The sequence below is a fragment of the Heterodontus francisci genome, chromosome 16, assembly GCF_036365525.1.
Source record: "Heterodontus francisci isolate sHetFra1 chromosome 16, sHetFra1.hap1, whole genome shotgun sequence".
Lineage (NCBI taxonomy): Eukaryota > Metazoa > Chordata > Chondrichthyes > Heterodontiformes > Heterodontidae > Heterodontus > Heterodontus francisci.
Genome location: NC_090386.1, coordinates 25,572,123 through 25,590,294, shown reverse-complemented (window position 1 = coordinate 25,590,294; position 18,172 = coordinate 25,572,123). Strand labels below are relative to the sequence as shown.

The window sequence follows — 18,172 nt, the reverse complement described above, 5'->3', positions numbered from 1 at the left end:
TCCAATTCAGGATGGTATGTGACTTGGAGGGGAATTTGCAGGTGGTGGTGTTCCCATGTGCCTGCTGCCCTTCTTCTAGGTGGTCGGGGTTATGAATTTGGAAGGAACCTTGGTGAGTTGCTGCAGTGCATTTTGTAGATGGTACATAATGCTGCCACTGTGCATTGGTGGTGGAGAGAGTAAATATTGAAGGAGGTGGATGGTGTAGAGCTGCTTCAGTGTTTTTGGAACTGCACTCATCCAAGCAAGTGGAGAGTATTTCATCACACTCCTGACTTGTGCCTTGTAGGTGGTCACTTGCAGAATTCCCAGCCTCTGACCTCTTGTTGCCACAGTATATAACTGGTCCTGTTAAGTCTCTGGTTAATAGTAACCCCCAGGATGTCAATGGGGTTTTCAGCGATGCTAATACCATTGAATGTCAAGAGGAGCTGGTTAGATTCTCTCTTATTGGAGATGGCATTGCCTAGTACTTGGGTGGCACAAATATTACTTGCCATTTATCAGCCCAAGCCTGCATGTGTCCAAGTCTTGCTGTATGTCAGCATGGACTGCTTCATTATCTGAGGAGTTGGAAATCAAACTGAACATTGCCATGATCAGCCAACATCCGCACTTCTGACCTCACGATGGAGGGAAGGTCTCTGAAGCAGCTGGAGGGCTGGGACAAGGAGACTAGCCTGAGGAACTCCTGCAGTGATGTCCTGGAGTTTCGATGATTAGCCTCTAACAAACACAACCAGCTTCCTTTGTGTTAGGTGTGAGTCTAGCCACTTGAGAGTCCCCCCCCGCCCCCCCCCCCGCGCACCCTGGTTCCTGTTAACTTCAGTTTTACTAGGGCTCTTTGATGTCACACTATGCTGCCTTGATGTCAAAGGCAGTCGCTCTCACTTTGCCTCTGGAATTCAACTCTTGTCCATGTTTGGACCAAGGTTCTAATGAGGTCCAGAGCCGAGGGGCTCTGGCGGAATCCAGACTGTATCTGTGAGCAGGTTATTGCTGCTGGATAGCTGTATCGACGACCCTTGCCATCACTTTCTGTTGATTGAGAGTAGGCTGATGGGGCGGTAATTGGCCGGATTGCATATGCCTGGGCAATTTTAAACATTGTCGGTTAGATGCCAGTGTTGTAGCTTTACTGGAACAGCTTGGTGAGGGGCATGTCTAGTTCTGAAGCAACAGTCTTTAAGCATTACAACTGGGATGTTGCCTTTTCTGTATTCAATATGTTCAGTCGTTCTTGATTCATGTGGAGTGAATCGAATTGGCAGAAGACTGGCATATGTGATGCTGGGGACGTCCGGAGGATGCTGAGAGCAATTATTCAGTTGGCACTACAGGCTGAAGATGACAGCAAACGCTTAAGCTTTGTCTTTTGCACTGAAATGCCAAGCTTCCCACTTCATTGACAATGGGAATGCTTGTGGAGTCGCCTCCTCCTGTCCACCACCATTCATAACTGGTTGTGGCAGGACTACAGAGCTTTGATCTAATTTTTTGTTGTGAAGTTGTTCAGTACTGTCTCTAGAATGCTACTTCTGTTTAGCATGCATGTACTGTAGTTTCACCAAGTTGGAGCTTCATTTTTAGGTTTGGCTAGTGCTGCTCCTCGCATGTTCTCTTACAATCCTCATTGAACAAGGTTTGGCCCCCTGGTTTGTTGTTGAAGTATATTTTATTTTATTTAGAGATACAGCACTGAAACAGGCCCTTCGGCCCACCGAGTCTGTGCCGACCAACAACCACCCAAAATTTTAGTATTGCAAAACCTAATTTGCAGTTGCCCTTCAAATTACAAATGTCTTCGCCAAAAGGTTTCTGTACCTCCCTTTCTTTGTGATAACTAAATACCAATTGAGGTTTGAAATCAGTTCCACAAGGGCTATTTCCAGCACACAACAGGAAAGGATGGTTTTAATATAGTTTTTCAAATATTTCCCTCAGCTTTCTCATTGATGGTCAGGAATATTCTAGTTTGGATGTGCCGGGTAATAAAGTTACATATAGGGGTAGAGTACAATTCTGATGCTGCTGATGGCCCACAATAACTCATGGATGCCCAGTTTGGAGCTGCTAGATCTGTTCTGAATCTATCCAATTTAGCACAATGGTGATGCCACACAACCTGTAGATGGGTCTTGGGTCTCCTCGAGGACTGTGTGGTGGTCACTCCTACCAATACTCAAATGGACAGATGCATCTACGACAGGTAGATTGGTGAGGACAAGGTCAAAAAGATTTTTCTCTCTCGTTCCTCCTGCCACAGGCCAAGTCTAACAGCTGTATTTTTCAGGACTCAGCCAGCTCAGTCAATAGTGGTGCTGCTGTTGGTGATGGACATTGAAGTCCCCCACTCAGAATACATTCTGTATCCTTGCTTCCCTCCATACTTCTTCGCAGTGGTGTCCAACTTGGAGGAGTACTGATTTTTCAGTTGAGGGTGGGTGGTAGATGGTAATCAGCGGGAGGTTTTTTTGCCCATGTTTTACCTGATGCCATGAAACTTCATGTTGAGGACTCCCAGGGCCACTCTTTCCAGACTGTATACCATTGTGCCACCACATCTGGTGGATCTTCCTGTTGGTTGGACAGGGCCAACCTGGGATGATGATGGAAATGTTGGGAACATGGGCCGTAAGGTATGATGTGGTGATTATGACTATGTTTGGTTGTTGCCTGTCTAGACTGTGTGGGACAGGTTACCTGTCAGGAGAGCTTTGTGGGGTTGTCATTTCCAGTGCCTAGGTTGATGCCGAGTGGACCATGCGGTTTTATTCTTCTATTTTTATGTGGCGTTTTTGATGTGTTTCATGGGGGAAATTAAGAGTCAACCACATTGCTGTACATCTTGATCCACATGTTGACCAGACTGGGTAAGGATGGCAGATCTCCTTCCCGAAAGAACGTTTGTGAACTAGATGGGTTTTTATGACATCATTACTGAGACTAGCTATTCATTCCAGGTTTAAACTCCCCCAACTGCCATGATGGGATTTGCGCTTATGTCTCCTGATCATTAGTCTGGGACTCCAAATTACTAGTGCAGTAACATTATCACTGTGCTATCATTCCCTGAGGTTGGCATCCTTATTTCCCTCTCTTGTTTTTTCCTTTCCCTTGATATTAGTTTTTTTTCTCTTTCCCCTCATCCCAATTTTTTTCCTCCCCAGTCTTTCTGTTTTTATCCTTTCTTTCCCTAGCCCAGTTTCCCCCCCCCCACCACCTCTATTTCTACTCACTACCTTCCTTGGATTTGGCGAGTTCTTTTGCCCTGGGACTCCTTCAGACAATTTTATATACAAAGCACGTAGCTGGTACTGAATTTCATAGGTGAGAAAATTGTGGATGGTGACCTGCTAGCAGAGGTATGCAGTTTTGGTGAAGTGCTAGAGGAAATCAGGTTTGAGTTACTGTAATGTGAGATTGGATGAACAGTAGAATAACAAATAGGTTTCAGTGGCTGGATAACATTGAGTATGTTGTTACGACCGACCGCTCCAGTCAAAGCCCCCAATCAAAATATACGATTTTGATTGTGGTGGGAGAAACACACACAATTCAATCCCATCGCTCCACAGATTGCCTAACATATCATTTAAAACTTGCCAAATTAAAGAAAGACCCAGCCAAATTGTACCATCTATTAACCCCCGAATGAGGCTAAACAAACCTGTTGTCTTTAAATCGACAAATTAACTCTTTGATTAGAAGAACTAAATTCTTAAACGCACAGTGGCGCAGTGGTTAGCACCGCAGCCTCACAGTTCCAGGGACCCGGGTTCGATTCCGGGTGCTGCCTGTGTGGAGTTTGCAAGTTCTCCCTGTGTCTGCGTGGGTTTTCTCCGGGTGCTCCGGTTTCCTCCCACAAGCCAAAAGACTTGCAGGTTGATAGGTAAATTGGCCATTATAAATTGTCACTAGTATAGGTAGGTGGTAGGGAAATATAGGGACAGGTGGGGATGTTTGGTAGGAATATGGGATTAGTGTAGGATTAGTATAAATGGGTGGTTGATGTTCGGCACAGACTCGGTGGGCCGAAGGGCCTGTTTCAGTGCTGTATCTCTAATCTAATCTAATCTAATCTAATCTATGAAGATATAAGCAACATTTAAAATAGAAAAAATTAGAGTCCTTGCAAATTTACAGTCCAAGGTTGCTTGAAGTCCTTGCAGAAGGTTGCTTTCCTTCGCCAGCGAATTTCAACAATTAACGACGTGCAAACACTTTCAACAGAATCAATCTGACTTGAGTTTTTGAGGGATAAAAGATTGTCACAGTCTAACTTCCCTTTCTGCAATTTAAATTACCAGAGATCTCTGTTTTGGCTTTTTGTTAGAATTTTGAGAGATAATAATTAAACAGACTAAAAATCCTATTTCTTCAGTTTAAATGGTTGAGAGCTCTTTTTCCAGGTGCCAACACCAGCTGTGACTGTATGTCTCTGTCTGTCTCTTAGAACAAACTGTCTTCAACTAAAAGCCAGTTCATAACTGAATTGTAACAAATGTATCGCATGAGACTCACTCCCAGTGGCTGTATCTATGGTAACGAGAATGCACCCTTTGAATCGCAGTCTCCAAATGGCTGTTTCTAACAGCCACCGAAAATGCACCTTTCGATAACTCCTGAGGCTTGCCGGTTCTTAAAGCAATACTGATCCTCTCAAACCTTAAAGGCAAACCGCATATTCCCGGAAAAAAAAAACTACAGGACCATGACAATGTTACAAGGGAAAATTGAGAAAAAGTTGAAGTATGTTAATGAAACAACAGGAAAAAGCCATGGAGGTGAAAAGGGAGCTTAAGAGTTGTAGGAGATTCAGTGATGTGATAGTTGGATGTTTGCTTTTGTAATGGTAAAGTTAGGGGTCTGTGATTTATCTTCTGCAGGCGAAGGTTATGAATACTGAGGAGGAAGTGGTAGTTGATGGTGGTTTGGCTGATGTAGGATAATAGATAACAGACCATTGAGACCCAGGACAGGGAGAGACAGTGGCATTGCTGGAAGAGGTGAAAGCAGGGCTTTGGGATTAAGGATCAGGAGAAATGGAAGGATGTTGCGGAGTTGTGGCTAAAGCATATGGCAATGCGTTGGGACTCAGCTAGAGGGTGGAGTGAGCTGAGCATTGGGATTCTGGGCAGGATCAACAGCAGAAGAGTATTTGAATTAGAGGCAGGAGTGATATTGACCGAGTGTTGGGATTCTGAGTAGAAGAGATGGCAGTTGAGCATTGTGGCTTGGGGCAGAGAGATTAGGTAGCTGAGCATTCGGAATTGACACAGTGCAGGTGGCAGAACATTGCTACTTGGGCAAAGAGAGCTGAAAGCGTAGGGACTCAACGTGGGTATTCTCAATTTGGGGTGGGAGAAAGGAGGTTTAAGAGCATTGCAACTTGGAGCAGAGGTTATTGAGGACCCTTAGTAGAGAGAGGGATGGTGCATTATTGAAATGAGATTTCTTGTACAAAAGAAATTGAAGATCAGTAGGCCAAATAGATCAGTGTTCTTCTGTCTGAAATGCATTATGAACATACAAAAAGAAAGGATAGGAATAGCCCCTGGTCCAACCTGTCCATACTGCCATGGTGCAGCTTATGCATACCAAGACTCTCACCCACGCTGCATTTTGCCCAACCCCCATTCACTCCGTTTTCTGGGGTGGGTGGGGGGGGGAGCGGTGCAGGGGAGGGGGGGCAGCGGCAATTTGTGGGGGGTGGTAAAAACTCAAGCTAATTTCTCTTGCTCCCCGAAGAGCACTCAAAAGGGTTTTTGGGAGATACATCCCCCAATACCCCACCTTCCTTCTACGCATAGTTACTTTCAATAATTCGTCCATCTTTTGTACACTTAGTGTATGAGCTGGCATTTGGTTCCAGAAGTTTTGACTCTGAAAAGAAGTAACTCCCTCCATCCAACTTCTGTGCTTATGTATCTTACACTCTTGTCCCTGGTCCACCCTAACATGCCTATCTTGAGCAGTCTATTCACATGCAGTGCAGTCAAATCTCCTCGAAGTCTACCCTTTGCTCGGTTAAAATGCCCCAGCTCGCTAAGCCTATCATGGGACCTAAGTGTTCTTAAACGAAATAACAGTCTCCTCTTCTGAACCTTTTGCAAGGCCTCTGTGCAAAGCACCTTTTTGAGGGTGCTAAATTGGACACTGTTTTCTAGATGAAACCTAATGTTAGAGAAATTTCCAAGCCTGTTTGTGAAGAAGAGACAGACTAGGATGCTTTGGTGGGGATTGTTTATTGCTTGCAACAGAACTTAACTTCCGCTGTCCAAACGACACCCACAGTCAGTGCTGGCTGGCTCTTTGTATATATACACACTTGAATACAATTAACACGCAACTCCTGTTCACCCTATTATCTAAACTACCAGGTATTTATCATCCATAAACAGAACTTCAAACCCGAACAGTTCCCCCTTTTTTCTTCAAATTAAATACATTTTAGATATATAAGAAATAAACAAAATTATAAATAATGTAAGATACAGAAAATGTGTTAACTTTCAACAGTACCAACCATTAACGTGCTGTATATGCCCCCCCTTAAAAAAAACTTGTTTAAAGCAAAAGCGATCTTATAAAAAAAATGTCCACATTTTCCTAACTTATAACACAAGATGGCCCTCTTAGAAGACATCCGACAATTTTTTCAAACAAGCACCTCTTTTCGTAACAATCTGACAACTGATGACTTGCGCCAACTCATTTTATTTTGGAAATTTCTTTTCTTTCCAACATTTTTTTATACTTGCGAGATCACTCCACAACCTCTTTTCCGTGACTCTTTTTGTCGAATGGGCATTGTCCCAGAGAGAATGGTTATCTATATAGTATTCTATAGGAAAACTTTTCTCTGCCCTTGATATAAGAGTTCCTTTAAAATACTTGATAAATACATACCCATATCTATAGCTTCTATCAGTGCAAGTGTCTCAGCAGCTAAGGTGCTTTTAACTACCCTCTTTATTTTTTTGGATTCCCAGTCTAACAGACAACATCTATCATTTCTTCTCACCAAAAATATAATGAACCCTGCCGCGTTCGAATAACCATCAGGAAGATTAGCGTGTGAAGTGTCATTAAAAATGACTAATTTCTTTTCTTCTGGGTTGCCCAGTGCTGGAAACTTGAGTGTACATTTGTCAAAACTTAATCCCTTCAATGTCTTATTTGCTTTCAGTACTTACCCCAACAGTAGCATGTTTCAGTATGGTGCTCATTTCTAATACATCATAGCAAGCATCCGGCCTAGTTTGTGTGCACAACCATTTCAATTGCCCGATTAAGCTCCTTAACTGGTCTACTTCTTCCTTGCTTGCAGAGTCTTCCTTTTGTGAGGATCTGGCCTGATTTATTGGGATCCTATTAACATTCTTTAGGTAAGACTGTTGATTTAGGGTTACTCCCAACTTAATCTGCCTAATATTCAACCCGCAAGCTGGCGGGCAGCCATAAAGACAGGGCTAAATTGTGGCGAGTCGAAGAGACTTAGTAGTTGGCAGGAAAAAAGACAGAGGCGCAAGGGGAGAGCCAACTGTGCAACAGCCCCGACAAACAAATTTCTCTGCAGCACCTGTGGAAGAGCCTGTCACTCCAGAATTGGCCTTTATAGCCACTCCAGGCGCTGCTTCACAAACCACTGACCACCTCCAGGCGCGTATCCATTGTCTCTCGAGATAAGGAGGCCCAAAAGAAAGAAAATATATTTAAATGATCCGGGAGCCCAACTTCCAATTTTAAATTCCTGTAGAACTTTATCTACCACAAATTTCTGAAATGCCTCAGATCCTCCCCACAGAAAATCGTCCTTGTGCATCAAGAAAATGCCTGCTAGTTTTTCTTCATAGTACCAGTAAAACATTTCCGGATCCACTTTTAGTTGAATACAACCAGCTTTTAGTAGGACAGACCTAATTGGAAAATACCACAACCTGGATGCATCATTTAGCCCATAACCACACTTGTTTAGCTTCCATAATTTCCCTTCTATATTTCCATCTTCTTTTGGTCGCTTTAAAAATACTTCCCTTTGAAATTTCTCCCCTTGCAAAAATGCTGCCTTGATGTCAATGGACTTGCATTCCCATGAGTGTGTCGCTAAAAGGGCTAGGCAAATCCTCAAATTTGCTTTTCCTGCTGTTGGGGAGTCCACTCTAACTTCTTGGTCGCTTAGTCATTCCTTAATTCCCCGAGTTACAAATCTGACCTTAGCTTTGTACGTACCATCGAGAAGTACTTTCTCTGTACAGATCCATCTGTAGGACAATACTGGTTGTCCTCAGTCTGGCACCTCTGTGTATGCACCAAACTTTCTCCAACTGTCAAGCTCTTTTTGCTTGGCATCCTTTATCAATTTAACATCTAACTTGTTAGTAGCCACTAGAGCTTCTCTATCGTAAGGGCTCCTACTTCTTGTGGCACCCCTCGCCTTGCTCTTGTGAAACCATGTCCCCTACTAGATTTCCTATCCCTTTCTGGAATGCTACTACTCGACCTGTCCCTCCCACAACCAGACTTCCATTCACAAGTTTGTGAACTTTTCCTTGGACTGTGATCATCTTCAGGCCCACTATCGTGAACTTAGAGTACGTTTTCTGGCCTTCCACATTTTCACTTCCTTCTGCCAATCTTTCGGTCTGCTATCCTGTCCCTTGTCTTGCACAGTCAGCCAATGTTTGTATTTCCCTGTGGCCCATCCTATAATGGTGGCTTCCCTCCATTCACTAGTCCCTTGTGGCATGCATGTTACTCTAGTCCCAACTTTCAGTAGTTGACCTTTGGGATAAATGGCCTTCTCTGGACCTTCACTATCACTTGGTCCACTCTCAGTCATCCTATTATCTGCCACAGTCTGTTGCTTGCAAAGCTTTGAAGTATGTGCATGCGAAGTACATGGTGCATCATTTGTTTCCATCATTCGTTCAGATTCTGTCAATGTATAATTGGTGCCAATAAGCCTCGAGGAATGTACTCTAATGGCTTTGTTGCCATGTCGCAAAATCACCGTTTTGCCATCAGTGCCTTTAACTTTTTCTGGGCCTCTCCATTCTTTCTGTCCTTCTCTTTTGTAATACACCCTATTATCTTAAACTCAGAATCACAGAATAATACAGTGCAGAAGAGGCCCTTTGGCCCATCGAGTCTGCACCGATGCATTAAAACACTTGACCTGTCTACTTAATCCCATTTGCCAGCACTTGGCCCATAGCCAAGTTATGACGTGCCAAGTGTTCTTCCAGGTACTTTTTAAAGGATGTGAGGCAACCTGCCTCTACCACCCTCCCAGGCAGGGCATTCCAACCGTCACCACCCTCTGAGTAAAAAAGTTCTTCCTCAAATCCCCCTTAAACCTCCCGCCCCTCACCTTAAACTTGTGACCCCTCGTAACTGACCCTTCAACTAAGGGGAACAGCTGCTCCCTATCCACCCAGTCCATGCCCCTCATAATCTTGTACACCTCGATCAGGTCCCCCCTCAGTCTTCTCTGCTCCAGAGAAAACAACCCAAGCCTATCCAACCTCTCTTCATAGCTTAAATGTTCCATCCCAGGCAACATCCTGGTGAATCGCCTCTGCACCCCCTCCAATGCAATCAATCCTTCCTATTATGTGGCGACCAGGATTGCACACAGTACTGCAGCTGTGGCCTTACCAGAGTTCTGTGCAACTCCAACATGACCTCCCTGCTTTTGTAATCTATGCCTCGATTGATAAAGGCAAGTGTCCCATATGCCTTTTTCACCACCCTATTAACCTGCCCTTCTGCCTTCAGAGATCTATGGACAAACACGCCAAGATCCCTTTGTTCCTCAGAACTTCCCAGTGTCAGGCCATTCATTGAATACTTCCGTGTCACATTACTCCTTCCAAAGTGTATCACCTCACACTTTTCAGCATTAAATTCCATCTGCCACTTTTCTGCCCATTTGCCCATCCCGTCCATATCTTCCTTAAACCTAAGTCACTCCACCTCACTGTTAACCACTCGGCCAATCTTTGTGCCACCCGCGAACTTACTGATCCTACCCCCCACATAGTCATCTATGTCGTTTATATAAATGACAAACAATAGGGGACCCAGCACAGATCCCTGTGGTACACCACAGGACACTGGCTTCCAGTCACTAAAACAGCCGTCTGTCATCACTCTCTGTCTCCTACAGCTAAGCCAATTTTGAATCCACCTTATCAAGTTACCTTGTATCCCATGTGCATTTGTTTTCTTGATAAGTCTCCCATGTGGGACCTTGTCAAAGGCTTTGCTGAAATACATGTAAACTACATCAACTGCACTACCCTCATCTACACACCTGGTCACATGCTCAAAAAATTCAATCAAATTTGTTAGGCATGACCTCCCTCTGACAAAGCCATGCTGACTGTTCCTAATCAAATTTTGCCTCTCCAAATGGTGATAGATTCTTTCCTTCAGAAATTTCTCCAAATGTTTCCCTACCACTGACGTGAGACTCACTGGTCAGTAGTTCCCTGGCTTATCTTTACAACCTTTCTTAAATAGTGGGACCACATTAGCTGTTCTCCAGTCCTCTCGCACCTCCCCCGTGGCCAGAGAGGAATTAAAAATTAGGGTCAGAACCCCTGCAATCTCCACCCTCGCCTCCCACAGCATCCTGGGACACAAATCGTCCGGACCTGGAGATTTGTCCACTTTTAAGCCTTCCAAAACCTCCAATACCTTGTCACTCCCTATGACAATTTGCTCAAGAACCTCACAGTCTCTCTGTCTAAGTTCCATATCTACATCCTCTTTCTCTTGGGTGAAGACAGATGTGAAGTATTCATTCAACACCCTACTAATGTCCTCTGGCTCCACCCACAAATTTCCCCCTTGGTCCCTAATGGGTCCTACTCTTTCCCTGGTTATCCTCTTCCCATTGATATACTTATAGAATATCTTGGGATTTTCCTTACTTTTACCAGCCAGAGCTTTCTCATATCCCCTCTTTGCTCTCCTAATTGCTTTCTTAAGCTCCATCCTTCACTTTCTGTACTGCACTAATGCTTCCATTGATTTGCTCTCCTTATATTTGCTAAATTTCCTTCTCAGCGTACCCTGAATGTTTCTGGTCAAACCAGCAAGTATTTATCATTCATTAACAGAACATAAAACCCTGGCACCTAAGATCAATATAGTACTTTTAATTCTTTTTTATTTATACTATAAATGCAACCGAATACTCTTACTAGCTTTTGCAGTAATCTCATGTCTCTGATCATGAACCATCAGAGATTCATGTTCTGTAACATTGAGGTCTTTCTCCTGTTCAGCTGCCTTTAGTTTATAACCCTACTTGATGTACACATGGTTGACGTTGGCTCTACCCACATGTATAACACTACATTTATGTATAGTAAAGGAGATTTTCCAAACACTGATCAATTCTCCCCTCACATCTAGACTTGCCTGTACCCTATTTTTCTCGCCTAAGGTCCTAACACCAGCACAAATCTTTGTGTCATCTACAAACTTACCAAGCTCCCCCAGGTTATTGATAAAAATGGTTCAGAGGTATGGCTGGAACATTGATCTGTGTAGAATTTCAACAGTTAACAGGTCCCCACATAGAACCACTACTATTAATAACTAACTCTGTCTGAGAATGCAATCAATTCCTTATTCAACCTAAGATCTGCCTATCTTATTAAGTAGCCTTAATCTTAATAAGTATCTTCTTCAAAGGTTTTTTTTTCACTATGAACTGCTTCCAATCTGCCATCAGGGAACCTTTTAGTTTTCAGTGTACATGTGCTGTGATTTAACCTTTGAAACAAATGGCCTGAGCTGCTGACTCTGCAAGCCCTGATTTGCCGCTGATTCAAAATGTATCATTTGGTTTAAATATTCATAAAATATTCAATGCACTAATACTTTGTCATTTCTGAACAGTGATCATTAAAAGGAAGGGAAATCTAAGGAGAATGCTTCCCCCTTTCATTTGAAAAATAATCAGTTAGAAAGGTTTATTTTGACTTTGCAGTGAGGTGCAGGGCCAGTCAATTCTGGACCTGTTCCCAGCTAAATCCACAGTTAGAGTGACTCAGCAGTCATCTGTGCAAGTGTAGATAGAAAATGTGTTTCTAAGATATTTTTGAAATTATTCTACATAAATGGGCAAAGTATCACCATTACCTCACCATTCCTCGTTGCTGAGTTAAAATCCTGTAATTCCCTATCTAGTAGCAGTTATGGGCTATCTACTGTCAGGCAGCCCTCACACCTACCAAGTCTGAGGTACACATTATTTCACCACATGAACATTAAAACTTAAAATTGCAAGCCCTGACTGGAAGGACATTTGCATAGTACTAGCAGTGTTGGAACAATGGGGACTCAGTCATGGCTTCCCCAATACACAAAAGAAGTGGTCAGACCAGTTTTAGTCACATGATTAACTGGCTGTTGCAGAGAATTTGAACTTCCAACAAAGGATTTTGAACTGAGACAAAGCTGTGTGCTCGTGGAGTAAAGATCTCTCCTGGAACTGAAGCAAGAATTACCTCCTCTCATGTCTGCCTGCTTCCATCTCCTTCCCACGGAACTGAATCTTGTGAACACACGTAAAACTCAAAGAGAGAAAAGTTTCCTACGTGAACAAGATTTTAAAAAGACTACTGGGCCCCAGTGAAAACAAGACCACTTACAAAAGGACTACAGTGAACTTGAAGCACCATAACAAGACATTGCCTCAAACCCTTCTCTACTATATTTTCCTCTTCTCTTTTCTGTTCCTATCTGCATGTGTAATTTGCATGTGCATGCTAGCATGGGTGCGTCGTATATCCCTAGGCGTGAACTGTATTAGAGCTTGTTTAAGTTTCAAGAAAATTTCATCTATCTTTAAACCTCAGAAAGCCTGTGTGAATGGTTTCTTTGTCTTATAATTGGAAAGTTGTGAACAAAGATTCACGAAAAGGGGAGCTCAAAACACAGTGTGTTTAAAATTAAAGCCTGTTACACTAAGACCAGGTAAAGACAGCAAAAGACGCCGAGGCACATTTCGCACCTGGTTGTAACACTACCTTCAACACTTATGGAAATGATTTTTTTTCTTAAAATATTTTTTGAGGAATTCATAGTCAAACTGAATAAATGTTGGACCTTTTTTGTTCAAGAGGGCACTGAAAGGACTAATTTGTCAACAATGTATACTGGTTGTCACATGACTCAAGTTAAAAATAGAACAGAAACACTGGTAACATGAGAAAAATGCGGGCAAAGAAGTCAGTCTCGCCCCTTGATTGGACAAGCCCAGGGAGCAGCACAGAGCACCTGAGAGGGCAGCAAACTCACAAGCTTTTGGTTGTGTGTTGGAGTGTTTTTTACCTTCTGGAGTGAATGGCTGATTAAAATTAGCCTGAAGAAGAAGTGAAGTAAGGAGAGAAGCAAATCTCTAAAAGACCCTGAGAAGTCCACTGTGGCAGTTCATCTCATCTCCTGTCTTTGAAGATAGCCTGCTACATTCTTTTCAGGTGGCATTGAAAATTAACTGTTCTAAAGGATCCCAGTGACCTGTCTGTGTGTACTCGTAAGTTAGGCTGTATGTCAGTTTTGGAACAACATTTCTCATCTGCTGTTTTCTTCAAAAGTGAGCTGGTAATCAGCCCAAGTGCTTTTTTGTCTGTAACAGAGCACTGAATTAAAAAAAAAAATCCTTTTCTTTCAGTTAACCAATGTGTGCATGTATGTATGGGGCAAAGCTAAAACGGGGACTTTAAAACTTGGTTAAAAGAAAAAGGGAATTTAAAAAATTTCTATCTGTGTGTTTATGCTTTACTTAATTACTAGTTAAGACTTGTTCTATAATAAACTGTTAATCTTGTTCATTAAAGAAACCTGGTTAGTGTGTTCTATTCTGGGGAAAATAAAGCATATGATTGACGGTATTAGTAAATGGGAAAATTTAAAATATATATGTTGTGACCTGTGGGGAAGTGGGAACTAGAATAAAAACAGTGCACTCCTCCCACCTCGGTCGTAACAGTTATGAAAGTGCTTCTATGTTTTTTGTTAAGTATTTGTTTTTGAGGATTTATATTTAAATTGTGAAGGTGGCTGAAGATTTTATAGAAGCTGGACTTTGCCACCGATGTTGTTTAAAAACAGCCTTGCTGGAAGTCATGTGCTTTAAGCAATAAACAACAAAAACTTTTGTCTCCTGGGGAAGATGCTTATAGAGAAGTGACAGGTCAAGATTTATAGGGGTCAGGAGGCTGGACTCTTGAGATATTGTTTTTGGTTTTCGCTTTGGACAGTGTGTTGGGGTGTGAACTGCTTTGAAGACAGTTGGAGAAAAACAGCCAACAGAGCAGCCACCATCAGCTCACTCTTCCATCTCTCAGAACTTCCTGAGAATCGAATGCAAGAAATAGAGAAACTGCTCCATTTCTCCTGAGAAGCCTGCCAAACTGATCCTCAACATCGTCTGAAAAGAACTGCTCTAGAAAGATCCCAGTGACAGCAGTCTACGCGTATTTGGGACGCCATACCAAAGAGGAACAACTATATTTCCATATCTTTTTTTTCTTCAAGAATTAGCAAGTATTTGGCCAAAGTATTTTTTTTGTCACAGACCTCTGCAGAGAGAATTTCTGTATTTTTTTCAGTGTGTGTGTGAGTTTGTGTTTGGGGAATTTAAAAAGGGGAGCTTTCATATTTCAATCTGCATGCTAATGCTTTGCTTCATTGCTAGTTAAGTCTTGTTTTATAATAAACTGATAATTTTGTTTATTAAAGAAACTTGGTTGGTGTATTTTATTCAGGGATAAAGAGTAGAGTATATGATTGACTGCATCTGTAACTGGGTAAACAATTAAAAAAAAATATATGTTGTGACCTATGGAGAAGTAGAACGAGAAAAGACCATGCACCACTCCCCCCTCGGTCGTAACAACACAGGCTGTAGGGGTTCAAGAAGAAGGCCCGCCACCACCTTCCCAAGGGATAGGTAATAAATGCTGACCTTACCAGTGACACTGACATCCCAAGAGTTAATTTTAAAAAAAGCTCTAAGGAAATGCTGAAAGATATTTTTGGACTTTATTTCGTTAATGAAGACAGATGTACATGCTGAGGTTGCCACTATTTTGTAATGGATGAACTTGTTCAGCTTCATATTGTACCTATGCGTCTGCTGTGCTGATGTAGTATTTAATCTTAGCCACTAGAGGCTACAAGACACCTGTTAAATAACATTGAAGCAGTGCAATCAGGCTGTCTTTCAGGCATGCTCGTGGCTATCTCATCAGTAATGTTGAAGTGTGCAACCAGGTTTTGGTAATGTAGACACAGAATTGTTAACTGATCAATTTTATTTACTTGGAATCAAGACTTGGAAATTTAACTCTTTAATTGGATATTTATGCTATGCCAAGGTCTCCCATTTGAAGTCGTGTGAGGTTTGCCAATTCAAATATTTGATGAGGCTTTTTTTTTAAACCCCCTTTTGTGCTGCATCTTCCAACAATAATTTTAAACTTTTTTTATTTTTTATTGGAACACATTTTTTTCTAACTCTTGAACCTTTGGTTTTCAAAGCAAATTTTTTAATAACAAAATATAGTTGAAGCCAATGCCATACTTTTCTGTAGCCCCTACCTCCAGCAGTGTAGCTTGTCTTTTTCAGCCATGTAGGTATTCTTACTGCTGCTTTCTCCAAGCTATTAGGCTCTCCCTACTGACTGCTCTGATCCGTACCATATACCTGTGCTCTTTAATCAAATGCATTAATGGAAAATCAGATATTAAAGCTTGTTGACCAGTTTGGAATCCCTTTCAATCATGAGGAGAGATTATAATATCTGCCAAACATTGCCATTTGAATTGTCTTTAATGTGTGCCTTGTCATATTGACCAGTTGGCATAAGAAAGCCAAGCTGGGTAAAAATGAAAAGTTCTGTATCTGCTTTTGAGAAGCTTCCTATCCATTGGATCTGATGCTGCCGAAAAGGGAGTTTGTGAAACAAACTGGAATTGCAGACTTTCCTGCTCCATGGGGATATCCATGTTTAAGGGAGCCAGCAGTGCCGACATACATTTACGGATGCTTACTGTTTACATCAATCTATGTCTTAATGTGCGTGATATTTGATGATTGCAATCCTCATGAGCCCCGACATAGCAATCCCAGTTGGAGTGGCATCAACCAGGCAGATAGGCAGTTTGTTAAATATGAATAATGGATGCTGCAGTGACATTGGTTGATGTCTCTCAGAAACAACGGACGAGATTTTAATTCCTCAAAACCCATCCAGTTGCACAGAGTTGAAATCGGACTCAACGTCTTCATCTGCTGGAAGGAATCACTGTCTGCTTGGTGTACTTTGGTCTATTTATCACTTAAACTACATAGACAATAGATCAATTTAATGGCATGTGTACCATTGGTGCCCTTTAGATGTACCAAGATTTTCTGTACATTTCCAAGAGGAGCATCCATCTGCCTATCAACACTCTGAAGGTAATTTCCTAATCTCTGAGAAACCATTCATTAAAATAATGGCATTTGTTGCCTTGATCAGGTAACTTTCCCCCTGAGAACAGATGCAAGATGCACTATTCCTTAGTTCCCTGTGTTCCACAGCAGTCAATAGGATTTTTACATTTTCTATTATAGTGGGACTGCTATCCCACTTTGGATTTCAAAAATACGTTATGATTAATGAGGGAGTTCTTGATTTTTTTGATCATAATCTTGTGGAATTGTTTGAATAACTGGTATCCTGTTGATACATTAGAACTCTGCTTGAAAGCTTCTTCAATAGTGCCTCCATTCACTGCCTCCTATTCAGGTGGTTACGGGGTCTGTCTAATTTGCTGGCTTCAACTGTTGGTGTGATTTCTTCATTCATTTTTTTTATTCACACTTGGGGGAATTTACAAATGCTGGTAGTACAGTTGATCTAATTTATGTGTTTGTAAATGCAATGTAATGTAGTGTTTGTGCTAGTGTTAAGTGGTATATATCAGAATTAGGTCTGAACATCTTGTGGCCGAATGTGCAGGTGAGACTAATGGAGAAACAAGCAGAGATTGCTATCCTGGTGGACTGAAATACCCTGAAAAGTAGGTTTAGTCCAAAGTAGTAATAGACAGGTGATTTACCCCACTTTCTGACCTGGCTAGGGAGCCTTTGAAGGAGGCAAAGGTAGAAGCAGCATAAGTAAAGAGAAGTGCTTCAGGCTAGAGACCACCTGGTAGAAGAGGGTAAGGATAATTGGTTAAAAACAGAATAAAAAGGAAAATAAGGGAAAGGAATTGAAAATGCAAAAGTAAGGTATGTGAGGTGGGAAGTATTGTGGGTGAAGAAAGCAGTGCAAATGCACAACAGGCTGAAGATAAGGCAATGTTTCAATTATGAATGTCATTGGAAATATCTTTTGGATTCAAAGCCATTGAACAGCAAGGAAAGATTGAACAATGTGTGGATAAGGTGTGTTTGGCAACAGTAATTTCAGGAGCCTATAAAATTCTCAAACTGAGACATACATTAGAGCAAGAAAGGTAATGGAGCTTTTTGGAGATATAGCTGAATGAACAGGAATGATGTTGAAAGAGCTTGAACAGGCAGTGAGGTAGACGAGAGGAATGATTTCCACTGTGTGAAAGTAATGCCTTCATCATGTTGTCAAAAGGACAAAATAGCTTAGTTTGGAATTAGGCATAAATAATCTCATTGTCCAGTGAATGGGTTAGGAAAGAATGCAACACCTCTGAATCGATTTGTCTGTTTAGTGATGCTTCTGTATAGGTTGCAGGGACACTTGAAGGGAAGGTCAGTGTGGCTTCAAAATGAAACCTGGATTTGTTCACAAGATGTTCATGTTGAGTCAGGTAAATCAAAATGTTGAGAGTTGAGAACATCTTCAGATGTCTTTGAATTTTTGAGCAGGTATTTGACAGTTGTTGAGAGGAAGTGCTTGGGAGCTGTTACGAAGATTACTGTACTATAGAAGATAGTTCAGGAAATAAAGGATTGTGTGATGATTGAAAAAAGAATATTAACATGGCTTGAAGTGAAGACCAGTGTTTGTGCTGTATTTTGTGACCAGCACTTCTCACTCATGACAGTAGACAGCAACAATGTAGATGAGACACCAAAAAGACCTTGAATAAATGGAAGGAGGTGCCATTGTTGGATTCT

General features: G+C 41.8%; 1 protein-coding gene across 1 annotated transcript in view; it reads left to right on the top strand.

Moving 5' to 3' along the window:
• Positions 1 to 18,172, top strand: part of rtf2 (replication termination factor 2) — a 203,432-nt gene that overhangs the window by 33,011 nt on the left and 152,249 nt on the right. The gene's annotated exons all lie outside the window — the stretch shown is intronic.